The following is a 13,030-nucleotide window of genomic DNA, read 5'->3' on the forward strand; positions in this document are numbered from 1 at the left end:
TGGACAAGGAGGATAACAGGAACAAACGCAAGAACATTGTCATTCCCTACATTTCTGGTCTATCTGAGAAACTCAGGAGGCTCTTCTACAAACACAACATTCCGGTACATTTCAGACCCAGGAACACCCTGAAGCAGAAACTGGTCCACCCTAAGGACAGAATAGCCAGACACAAACAGGACAACGTAGTGTATGCAATTCAGTGCAGTGAGGAATGCACGGACTGGTATATTGGGGAAACAAAACAACCACTTCACAGGCGCATGGCTCAACACAGGAGAGCCAGTTCCTCAGGCCAGGACACTGCTGTCTATCTTCATCTTAACAACAAAGGACCCTCATTTCCTTTGTGTACGTTCCATTGCAACGTACGCATTTTAGCCAGAGAGGATCTTTGGTATGAGCGAGGAGTTAAAGAAGCCATTTTTGTCAACCTGGAATGGCCATCACTGAACAGAGGTGGGGGTCTAAGACATAATTTATCAGCTACCTTGGCACACTTCCCAGACAACTGAATGCACACCAAAACCCAGTTGTTTTCAGTGATTCACAGGAGGACAGAGAGAACCAGCAATCCATTGATCACCCCAACGACTCTCGAGGCCGTTCACACCCAGCCCCCAGTGACCCACACCAACAGGATGACTCAACGACACCTTAGGATTGCTTTTCATCCATGAGAGGATAAATACCTGATACTCCCTATTAGTCAGACAGAACTGAAGAAGCCTTTCAGATGAGAGGTGAAACATCTTCAAGAATCTTCAAGCAAGTCCAGTTGCTCTCTTTTACCACCCACAGTTTACTATGACCTGGATGACTGAGAATCTTCAGACATGTCTCTTGTAGACTTTCCTCACCTCACTACAGCTCATCGGTATTGTGTGTTCTTGATTCCCCCTGCCTGAATTTTTCCTTGTTTTTGTCAAGTTTTTCTGTCCAGTTTTTTGTTCCTGTTTTTGCCTGACTGTTCTTTTGGATTGTGTCTTTTGCTACCTCTGCCTGGATTTCCCTTGTCCCTGTGTTCATCAGTTTTTTATGAAGATTTTTCTGTCCTGTTTTTGTCCCTGCTCCTGTGTTTTTGACCTCCTGGCCTGTTTTTTTGACTACCGATTTTTGCCTGAGCCCTACTGTATCTTTGCCTTTCTGCCATCTACTTCTTTAATGAAGTTTTCTCTTTACACTGCCTGCTTTGAGTCTGTGCTTGGGTCCTCACTTTACCTCAGCTTGCCATTCGTGACACCTTCATCCCAGTCTCAAACCTCTGGCTGACTCAAACAGGTTTTCCTCCAGAATTGCCCTGTGTGCCATCCATCTTTCGTTCAGTCCTGACCAGCTTTCCTGTCCCTGCAGATGAAAAACATCCCCACAGCGTGATGCTGCCACCACCATGCTTCACTGTAGGAATGGTGTTCTCAGGGTGTTGGGTTTGCGCCACACATGGCATTTCCCTTGATGGCCAAAAAGATTAATTTTAGTCTTATTTGTCCAGAGAATCTTCTTCAATGTGTTTGGGGAGTCTGTCAGATGCTGTTGGACAAACTCCAAGCATGTTTTCTTATTTCTTTCAGCAACGGCTTTTTCTGACCATTCTTCCATAAAGCCCCACTCTGTGGAGTGTACAGCTTAAAGTGGTCTTATGGACAGATACTCCCATCTCCACTGTGGATCTTTGCAGCTCCTTCAGTGTTATCTTTTGTGTCTTTGTTGCATCTCTGATTAATGCCCTCCTTGCCTGGTCTGTGAGTTTTGGTGGACGGCCTTCTCTTGTCAGGTTTGTAGTGGTGACATATTCTTTGCATTTTGCTATAATGAATTTAATGGTGCTCTGTGGGATATTCAAAGTTTGGGATATTTTTTATAACCCAACCCTGATCTATACTTCTCCACAACTTTATCTCTGACCTGTTTGGAGGCTCCTTGGTTTTCATGTTGCTTGCTTAGTAGTGTACACTGTAAAAAAAAATCTGTTGTTTTTATGGAAAAATACTGGCAGCTGTGGTTGCCAGAATAATCCTGTTAAAAATACAGTGAAATGTAAACAACATTACAGAATAGCTTGTACATTTCACTGGGATTCCATGTACAATTAATGATAACTAAATGTAAATTTTACAGGTATTCAATGTACAATAATCAATACATAACTGTTAATTTTACGGATATTCATTGTACAATAAACAATGATTCAAAATGATGGTTATAAGCATTGATCTACTAGACAGATTTTTTGGGGGGGCTTTTTTCACCTTTATTGGATAGGACAGTGTAGAGACAGGAAATGAGCTGGAGAGAGAGAGGAAGGGATCAGGAAATGACCTCGGGTCGGAATCAAACCCGGGTCCCTGGATTCATGGTACGGCGCCTTAGTTGACTGAGCCATGACGGTGGGCATTTTTTAATTTTTTTAACAGGGCAATGATGTAATTTTAACTATCACATTCTGTTTTAGCATTACAATTTGTCTGTGTTTAAACTACAACAATTTGTAAATTCTGTTCATGGTATGGTGCCTTAGTCGACTGAGCCACGACGGTGGGCATTTTTTAATTTTTTTAACAGGGCAATGATGTAATTTTAACTATCACATTTCTGTTTTAGCATTACAATTTGTCTGTGTTTAAACTACAACAATTTGTAAATTCTGTTCATGGTATGGTGCCTTAGTCGACTGAGCCACGACGGTGGGCATTTTTTAATTTTTTTAACAGGGCAATGATGTAATTTTAACTATCACATTCTGTTTTAGCATTACAATTTGTCTGTGTTTAAACTACAACAATTTGTAAATTCTGTTCATGGTATGGTGCCTTAGTCGACTGAGCCATGATGGTGGGCATTTTTTAAATTTTTTTAACAGGGCAATGATGTAATTTTAACTATCACATTCTGTTTTAGCATTACAGTTTGTCTGTGTTTAAACTACAACAATTTGTAAATTCTGTTCATGGTATGGTGCCTTAGTCGACTGAGCCATGATGGTGGGCATTTTTAAAAATTTTTTAACAGGGCAATGATGTAATTTTAACTATCACATTCTGTTTTAGCATTACAGTTTGTCTGTGTTTAAACTACAACAATTTGTAAATTCTACAAAAAAATATGATCAATTCAACATATTCTTACTGTTAAATTAACAGTGGTATTTGGTTAGGAGTTTTACAGTATATTGATGTAAATTACACACTGCTTCATTGTTTTTGTATTTACAGTTTTTTATGTCATGATTTTACATAAATTCACTGTTAATTCTACGGACATTTTTTACAGTGTAGCAGAGTCAGGGTCCTTCCAGAACAGGTTGATTTATACAGACATCATGTGACTGATCATGTGCCACTTTGATTGCACACAGGTGGATCTTAATCAACTAATTATGTGACTTATGAAGTGAATTGGTTGGACCTAGGGGTTTCATACAAAAGGGGGTGAATACCTATGCACACTCCAGATTTCTGGGTTTTTTTCCCCCATCTTAATTATTGTTTGTGTCACAATAAAACAATTTGCACCTTTTAAAGTGGTAGGCATGTTGTGTAAATCAAATGCTGCTAACCCTCCAAAAATCCATTTAAATTCCAGCTTGTAATGCAGCAAAACAGGACAAACACCAAGGAGGATGCATACTTTTGCAAGACACTGTACAGTAATTCTCTTTCTCGGCAACCCCACCACCACCCACCCCAAAATTTCCATGTATTTGACCCAAGTAATTTTATATATCTGGCAAGTCACTAAAGGCTTATTTATTGCTGATATGCTCTCAGATTAACACTAAGAATAATTCTGATTTGTGTTCTTACATTCTTGCATGACATTTCTCATGCGCGCGTGCACACACACACTTGCTAAAACACACATCCTGTCCTGCTAACTCATTTGATGCACTGTGACTCCCTACATATGACATGGGAGCAGCTGCAACTCCTCACCAACCCTCATTTTTCAATTTTACTTTTTACTATTTATATACATGTAATAAAAACTGTCGAACACATAAAGAAGAAATAGCTTTTTTTCACAATTAGGAAAAAAGAGGAAATAGCTTTTTTTTTTCCTCATAGCGTTGCAAATTATATTTGATAAACTTTAATTCAGCAATAAAAAGTGATTGCTTTTAAACATCACTTTTTAAAAGTGACTTTAAAGAAAGACATGAAAGTGAAAGGTGTGTGTGTGTGTGTGTGGAGAGATAGCAAGACTTGCATCTGATTCTTTGTAAGACTCATGATGACTAATGACATGCCAGACATACCATAGTAAGCAATTTCTCTGGGCCTGAACTCAAAGACAATAGAAATGTGTGCTGTGGTCAGAGAAGTCCACATTTCGGCTTGGTTTTTTGGGGGAAAATTGGACATCGAGTTCTCCGTGCTAAAGGTGAGGAGCGCAGGTGGCCAAGTGGTTAGCGCGCTTGACCGCTAAGCGAACGGTCCCTGGGTCGAGCCTCGGCTCGACGGGGATCTGGGGCTCGCTCCCTGTCCACCCAGCAGTGAATGGGGACCTGGTGGAAACACTGGGGAAGTTAAAGGCGGTGAGGAAAGGAACTGGCCACCCTACCTCACTATGCCGATGGCCCAGGACAAGTGCGCTCTCTAACAGGCACTCCCCCAATGTACGAATCGTATATGGGACTCCCCTTTGCTTTTTTGCTAAAGGTGAACACGACCACCCAGTCCATGGCATGGGTGTGTTGCATGTGTGAAGGTACCATTGATACAGAGGCGTATATTTTGACTTTAGAGAGACATATTCATCAAGGTCACATCTCTTCCCAGGAAGTCCATGCTTTTTTCACCATGACTGTTCCAGGCCTCATTCTGCATGGGCTACAACAACATGGCTTCGTAAACACAGAGTGCGTGTGCTTGACTGGCCTGCTGCCAGTCCAGGTCTGCCTCCTATTGAGAATGTATGGCGCATCGTGAAGATGAGAATGGGACAACAGTGACCACGGACTGTTGAGCAGCTGACGTCTTGTATCAAGCAAGAATGGACAGAAATTCCAATTGCAAAACTGCAACAATTAGTATCCTCAGAGCCTATATGATTAAACAGTGTTATTAAAAGGAAAGGTGTTGTAATACATTGGTAATAATGCCTCTGTCCCAACTTTTGAGTGTGTTGCAGGCATCAAATTCTATCTTTGTTGATATTTACAAAATGCAATTAAGTTGGTCAGTAAAACTATTGAAAATCTTTTCTTTGTACGTTTGTCAGTTAAATAAAGTTTCACGTGAATTAACAAATCACAGATTTTTGTTTTTATTGTATTTTGGAAAATATCCCAACCTTTCTGCAAATGGGGTTAGTATGACAGCATGACTAAAATGAAAATTAGAAGGTAACACTGGCAAGGGGGCATCCTTTAACATAAAACAGCACCTCATCCCATAATGGTGTAGTGGTTAACACTGTCGCCTCACAGCAAGAAGGTTCTGGGTTCGAGCCCAGCGGCCATCAGGGGCCTTTCTGTGTGGAGTTTGCATGTTCTCCCCGTGTCTGCGTGGGTTTCCTCCGGGTGCTCCGGTTTCCCCCACGGTCCAAAGACATGCAGGTTAGGTGAACATGGGGCAGCCTTGGGCTGAGGTGCCCTTGAGCAAGGTACCTAGCCCCTTGACTGCTCCCCGGGTGCTGTAGTATGGCTGCCTACTGCTCTGGGTGTGTGTGCACGTGTGTTCACTGCTTTAGATGGGTCAAATGCAGAGGATGAATCTCACTGTGCTTGAAGTGTGCATGTGACAAATAAAGGCTTCTTCTTCTTTACCAAAACTTTCTCTGCCCATTGACTGCAGCTCTCACATCCAGCACCTGGACTATCAGCACTGGCACCCCCCAGGGGTGTGTGCTCTCCCCACTGCTCTTCTCCCTTTACACCAACGACTGCACCTCAAGAGACCTGTCTGTTAAACTCCTGAAATTTGCAGACGACACAACGGTCATCGGCCTCATCCGAGACGGCGACGAGTCTGCATACAGACGGGAGGTTGAACAGCTGGTCTGTTGGTGCGGTCAGAACAATCTGGAGCTGAACATGCTCAAAACTGTGGAGATGACAGTGGACTTTAGGAGGAGCCCTCCCACCCTGCCGCCTATCACCATCACCAACAACATTGTGACTGCTGTTGAAACCTTCAGGTTTCTGGGTTCCACAATCTCCCGGGACCTGAAGTGGGAGACCAACACAGTCACCATCATCAAAAAGGCCCAGCAGAGGTTGTACTTTCTGCGCCAGCTCAGGAAGCTCAACCTGTCTAAGGAGCTGCTGACACAATTCTACTCTGCCATCATTCAGTCTGTTCTCTGCTCTTCCATCACTGTTTGGTTTGGATCGGTCACCAAACAGGACAAGAACAGACTGCAATGGACAATAAGGTCTGCAGAAAAAATTATTGGTGTCAGCCTGCCCTCTATCCAAGACCTGTACCTGTCCAGAGTCAGGAAACGGGCAAGTAACATCTCTGCAGACCCATCACACCGTGGTCACAAATTGTTTAAACTTCTCCCCTCTGGGAGACGCTACAGAACACTGTATGCAAAAACAACCAGACACAAGAACATTTTTTTTCCTCAGGCTGTCTCTGTGATGAACAGCTAAAACCGGACTCAAATATCAGTAACATCAACTGTGAAATATCTGCACACTCATACCGTTATTCTGTGCACACTGTATATTTATATTTATATTTACTAATTCATCCTTGCACTATGTTGTCTATACATATATTTACCCTTCTACATGTACATAGCTTTTTGTTTTTGTCTACGCTTTTTATCTGTTTGTACTAAGAGAGCTAAGTGAAACCGGAGTCAAATTCCTTGTGTATTCACATACGGTACCTGGCAAATAAAGCTTATTATTATTATCTCGTTACCCAAGAGAGTTCCAAAGACTAATTAGCAGGCCATTCTGTAACTCAGGGGCTTTTCTGGAAAAAGTTCTACCCCTGCTGTATTCATCGTTATTCTAGATACTAATAAAGAGCCTGCACCTTTTGATGGATGAGGTCTGGCTAATCATTAAAAAAAAGTTCATCAAGGTTGTGCTGTGTCAGACCATTCAGTGCTTTAAAGCACTGATATTTGTCATTTTATAATCAATGCAGTATTTTACTGGGAGCCAATACGGTTTTGATAATATAGGGGTGATATGATAATGTGTTTGGGTTCTAGGACAAACTGTCGCTGCTGCATTCTGAACTGTCTGGATCTTGTTTATGCATCAACTGGAACAGCAAAATAGAAGTAACAAAAATGTGATGACATGCTGCATAAAATAGAAATGTGTAGGAGAGGTTACAACACTCAATAGCTTGGTCTGGAATCTTCATTGTTCTCTTGTATCCACATGTTTATAATCCCCAAATTTCTTTCATTTTTTGTGTCCATGGAGGTATGTTATATAAACCACATGCATTTCCGAACATCTTGCTCAGTTTATAGATCACTCTTCATTACACCAGAATAAGAGAGCAAAATGTGGAGCAGAGTTTACAGTAAGATGAAATCAGAGAACAAACATGTGGAAGTGATCATGGATTTCGTCAGCCTTTTCCCCAGTGGCTCTATTGTGAATCACGGGACAAACAGAGCTGCAAAACATGCAGTCAACATCGAAGTGTATTTACTTTTTAAACACATGTGAAACACAGTTGTGCCTTTTTAATGATAACATGTGCTTGTTTTGCTTATAAGTTTGTCACATGATGCAGTTGCATGATTCCAGCCTTAAACTGAAAAAACCTTGCTGAAAATGATCCTGCTAAAAAAGAAAAGCAAAAATATTTGTGTTTGAGCAGATGGGGGGTTGTCATAGCAACCTGGCTGCAGAGGACTTTTTTGGCCAGCTCTCATTGAAAAACACACTACTGGGGGTCAAAGTGAAGTGTAGGATTATGTAAGTGAAAAAAACCCTACTATGAACTAACAGAGACCAACAGAGACCTCTAATGGTTGTCATACATTTTAGCAACTTAAATATCCATCCATCCATCCATCCATCCATCCATTATCTGTAGCTGCTTATCCTGCCCTACAGGGTCGCAGGCGAGCTGGAGCCTATCCCAGCTGACTATGGGCGAGAGGCGGGGTACACCCTGGACAAGTCGCCAGGTCATCACAGGGCTGCAACTTAAATATTTTGGAACTAAATTATAATTGAAATTTTGTACATAAAATAAGAAGTGTTATAAAACAAATGCTAATATCATATAATAATTATAATAGAAATAACACCTACAGTGGATATAAAAAGTGTACACACCCCATTAAAATGATAGGTTTTTCTGATGTAAAAAAATAAATAAAATGAGACCACAGTAAATAATTTCAAAACTTTTCCCACCTTTAATGTGACCTATAACCTGTACAATTCAATTGCAAAACAAACAAATCTGTTAGGGGGAAAACCTAAAAAATAAAAAACGTACAATAAGCTGGTTGCATAAGTGTGCACACCCTTAAACTAATACTTTGTTGAAGCACCTTTTGATTTAATTACAGCATTCAGTCTTTTTGGGTTCACACCCGCCATCAATTAAAATGACTCTGATTAACCCCAAATAAAGTTCAGACATTTACTCAGTTGCATCCTCCAGCCAAAGCCAGGGTTCACAGAGAGCTTACAAAGCATCAAAGGGATCTCATTGTTGAAAGGTATCAGTCAGGAGAAGGGTACAAAAACATTTCCACGGCATTAGATATACCATGGAGCACAGTGAAGACAGTCATCAAGAAGTGGAGAAGATATGGCACAACAGTGACATTACTGAGAACTGGACGTCCCTCCAAAATTGATGAAAAGACAAGACGAAAACTGGTCAGGGAAGCTGTCAAGAGGCCGACAGCAACACTGAAGGAGCTGCAGGAATTTCTGGCAAGTACTGGTTGTGTACTACATGTGACAGCAATCTCCCGTATTCTCCATATGTCTGGGCTACAAGGCAGGGTCAAAGAAAAACATCCAGGCCCGGCTAAATTTTGAAAAAAAAAAAACATCAACTCTCCCAAAAGCATGTGGGAAAATGTGTTATGGTCTGATGAAACCAAGGTTGAACTTTTTGGCCACAATTCCAAAAGGTATGTTTGGCGCAAAAACAACACTGCGCATCACCAAAAGAACCCCATACCCACGGTGAAGCATGGTGGTGGCAGCATCATGTTTTGGGGTTGTTTTTCTTCAGCTGGAACAGGGGCTTAGGTCAAGGTGGAGGGATTGATTGATTGATTGATTGATTGATTGATTGATTGATTACTTTATTCTGAACAATAACGAAGAAAGATATAAAAATAAAAATTTAAATAAAAAATACAATAATCAAAACATCATCATAAACAAACAGAATAGCGTAGCCACAAGGCAATAACATAATGTTCAGAAAGGATTAGGAAGAAGTAATAACTTATCCAATCCTAATCCTCTATACCACCGCTAATCAAATGTCACTTTCCACCATAATAAACTATATATACAAAAGAAAACAAAAGCAATAAACAAAAAAGAAAAAATACCAACATACCAAAACATACCGACATGGTATAATATCGACCAAATCAAATCATATATACAGATACTTATGTTATGCATATATACAGTACATACATATACACATACCTATAGCTATACACTAAATACAAGAAGACCAGTCACAGACTTACTCTCAATTTCATCATCACCTATATAGTCTGCCTGTCCTCATTCTCATATATTTTTATTAACATGTTTTTATATAATTTTTTAAACAGTTTTATGTTGGTGATATTTTTGAGTTCTGAGGGAATTATGAACAGTTCTAAATACCAGTCAATTTTGGCCCAAAACCTTCAGGTGTCTGCTAGAAAGCTGAAGATGAAGAGGAATTTCATCTTTTAGCATGATAATGACCCCAAAAAGTTTTGGAATGGCCCAGCCAGAGCCCAGACCTAAATCCAATTGAAAATCTGTGGGGTGACCTGAAGAGGGCTATGCACAAGAGATGCCCTCACAATCTGACAGATTTTGAATGCTTTTGCAAGGAAGAGTGGGTAAATATTGCCAAGTCTAGATGTGGCAGGCTGATAGACTCCGACCCAAAAAGACTGAATGCTGTAATTAAATCAAAAGGTGCTTCAACAAAGTATTAGTTTAAGGGTGTGCACACTTATGCAACCAGCTTATTGTACGTTTTTTATTTTTTAGGTTTTCCCCCCCAACAGATTTGTTTGTTTTTCAATTGAATTGTACAGGTTATAGGTCACATGAAAGGTGGGAAAAGTTTTGAAATTATTTATTGTTGTTTCATTTTTTTTTTTACAACAGATAAACCTATCATTTTAACGGGGTGTGCACACTTTTTATATTCACTGTAAGGTATAGCGAGGACTTCTTAAAAGAAAATTACTTTGGCCCCAAACCATTTATAATAATAATAATAATAGTTGATTATTATTATTATTATTTTTTAGAAGATCAGGGATATGGAGTATGCTGACGATACTGTCTTACTTGAGAATACGGTTGAGAACGTCCAAAAACAACTTGATGCATTGTCCTCTGCAGCCAAAGTTGGACTTGTCATCAACACGGAGAAAAAAAAAAGTCTTGGCAAAATCCATTGGCCAACCTACCATCAAACTAGAGGGAAACACTCTAGAAGTAGTGGATGATTTCCAATACCTTGGTGCTTTTGTGGATGATACTCTCCGTGATTTCAAGCACCGTAGGGCTAAAGCATGGTCAGCCTTTTGGAAGCTCAAAAACATCTGGCAATCCAAAGCTCACATCAGCCTCAAAGTAAAGCTCTTTAACACTTCTGTTCTCAGTGTCCTCTTATACAATACAGAATCGTATATAATCAATGAGCCCCTTGAGAAGAAGATCAACATCTTCCAAACCCAATGTCTTCGAATAATTCTGAACATCAACAAAAAAGATCACATCACCAACAACTACAGTCGTGGTCAGAAGTTTACATACACTCATCATGAGCATGAATGCCATGATAATTTGGGGCTGTTAATGATTTCCTTGAACTGTTCTTTTTCTAGGGTGGAATGATTGTACAGCATACATCTTTAATGACCTCACAAAACAAGAATTGAGTGCACATGTTTGAATTTATTTTGGATTTTCTCTAATCCACACAGGGTCAAAATTATACATACAGACTCAAATATATACATACACCCCACTAATATTTGGTTAAATGTCCCTTAGCAAGTTACACCTCCACTCGACGCTTTTGGTAACCATCAACAAGCTTCTGGCATAATTCTGGCTGGATATTTGACCACTCTTCTTGGCAGAATTGGTAGAGTTCATTTAAATTGGCAGGTTTCCTGGAACGGACCTGACTTTTAAGAGTAGTCCATAAATTTTCAATAGGGTTGAGGTCGGGGCTTTGGGAAGGCCATTCCATTCTGAGCCTGAGGTGTGTGAGGTATTGAATTTATTTATTTGTTCTCTGCTGTTGTTCTTCTGCATGACATGTTCTTGTTCTGAGTTTGTGGCCTTTTGGATAGTGCTCTGGATTATTTGAGATTGCAGTTTATTTATACAGCTATAAACCAGTCATTATGAAACTCACCCAGTGCCCAAGAAAAACACGTCTCTGCATGTGGTCAGTAAAGGCCACACTCGTTTGTGTTGAAAACTAAACTCTGTTTTTCTTCTTACACACCCACACGAGGAGACTGTGAACTTCAGGGGAGCAGGACGTTGTGGGCAGATGAAGGATTTGTTCTTTCATTATATCAGATAAATGCCTGAGCACAGGCTCAGCAACGTGTCATTGAGATTGGACAGGGGCAGGGACGTGCAGGTGACAGGGTGAAAAAACGTCATGCTGTATTTGCAACTGATAGAGTGGAAGGACAATTCAGATTCTGTTGGACACGAGTGTTTCACTGGGAAATATGCCACTCGTATTTTTCATACGCGCTCCATCCAGGACATGAAGAACCAAAACCATGACATAAATCTCTGTATGTCACCCGTGAGGAAATCAATGAATTGTTTTGATAAATTTGGGTACTTTTTGTTTGTGAATGTGTCTGTATAATAAAAAGAAAATCACTCTTTGTCTTGAAGATATGAAATTTATCTTCTCATGTTTTTCATATGAAATATATTGTGGATCTGAGTGACATATTTCCTGATATTTCACTCTGATGACATCACTCCCAGTGTTTTCCCGCTGACTAGACGTGCATTGTCAAAATGGCAAACTGGTTCAAAATTAAAATTGTTTTGATTAATTTGAGTATTTTTTTTTTGTGTGTGTGTGGATGTGTCCATATAATATAAAGAACATTACACAATAGCGTGAAGATCTGAAGTTTATCTTCTCATGTTGAAAACATTTTCACTTGTTTGCTTCGATCATTTGTGAATATGTTCACCACTCGAAGATAAATTTCATATCTTTGCACAACTGTGAATCCTCTTTGTGTGTGTTAAGGTAGTATCTCACCGGGCTGCGACTAGTTGGAGACACAACAATTGTGATAAAATATGCGAATTTTCACTTGGAATCACACTGAATTGATATTCGCATATTTTATCGCAATTGTTGTGTCTCCAACTAGTTGCAGGCTGTCGCAGCCCAGTGAGATACACTCGCACTTCCTGTCTCACAGAAACTGACTTGAGAAGGGTTCGTGACGGCTTTGCGACACCAGCGACGCATTTGCAGCTATTCTGAGAGAAATTTTGTCGCACAAATTTTTTGAACATGTTCAAAATTTCAGCGACGAAGCAGCGACACTTTGCGACTCATGTGAGGAAACTGAGAAGCCCTGCAAATGTTCAAGACACTTTTGAAACTCTCTCACAAATGATGTTCGCAATTTGTCGCAAGCTGTCGCAGCCCAGTGAGATACTGGCTTTAGAGAGAGAGAGAGAGAGAGTCCATGTTACTTATACACTACCCTTCAAAAGTTTGGGGTCACCCAGACAATTTTGTGTTTTCCATGAAAAGTCACACTTTTATTTACCACCATAAGTTGTAAAATGAATAGAAAATATAGTCAAGACATTTTTCTGGCCATTTTG

The sequence above is a fragment of the Neoarius graeffei genome, chromosome 16, assembly GCF_027579695.1.
Source record: "Neoarius graeffei isolate fNeoGra1 chromosome 16, fNeoGra1.pri, whole genome shotgun sequence".
Classification (NCBI taxonomy): Eukaryota; Metazoa; Chordata; class Actinopteri; order Siluriformes; family Ariidae; genus Neoarius; species Neoarius graeffei.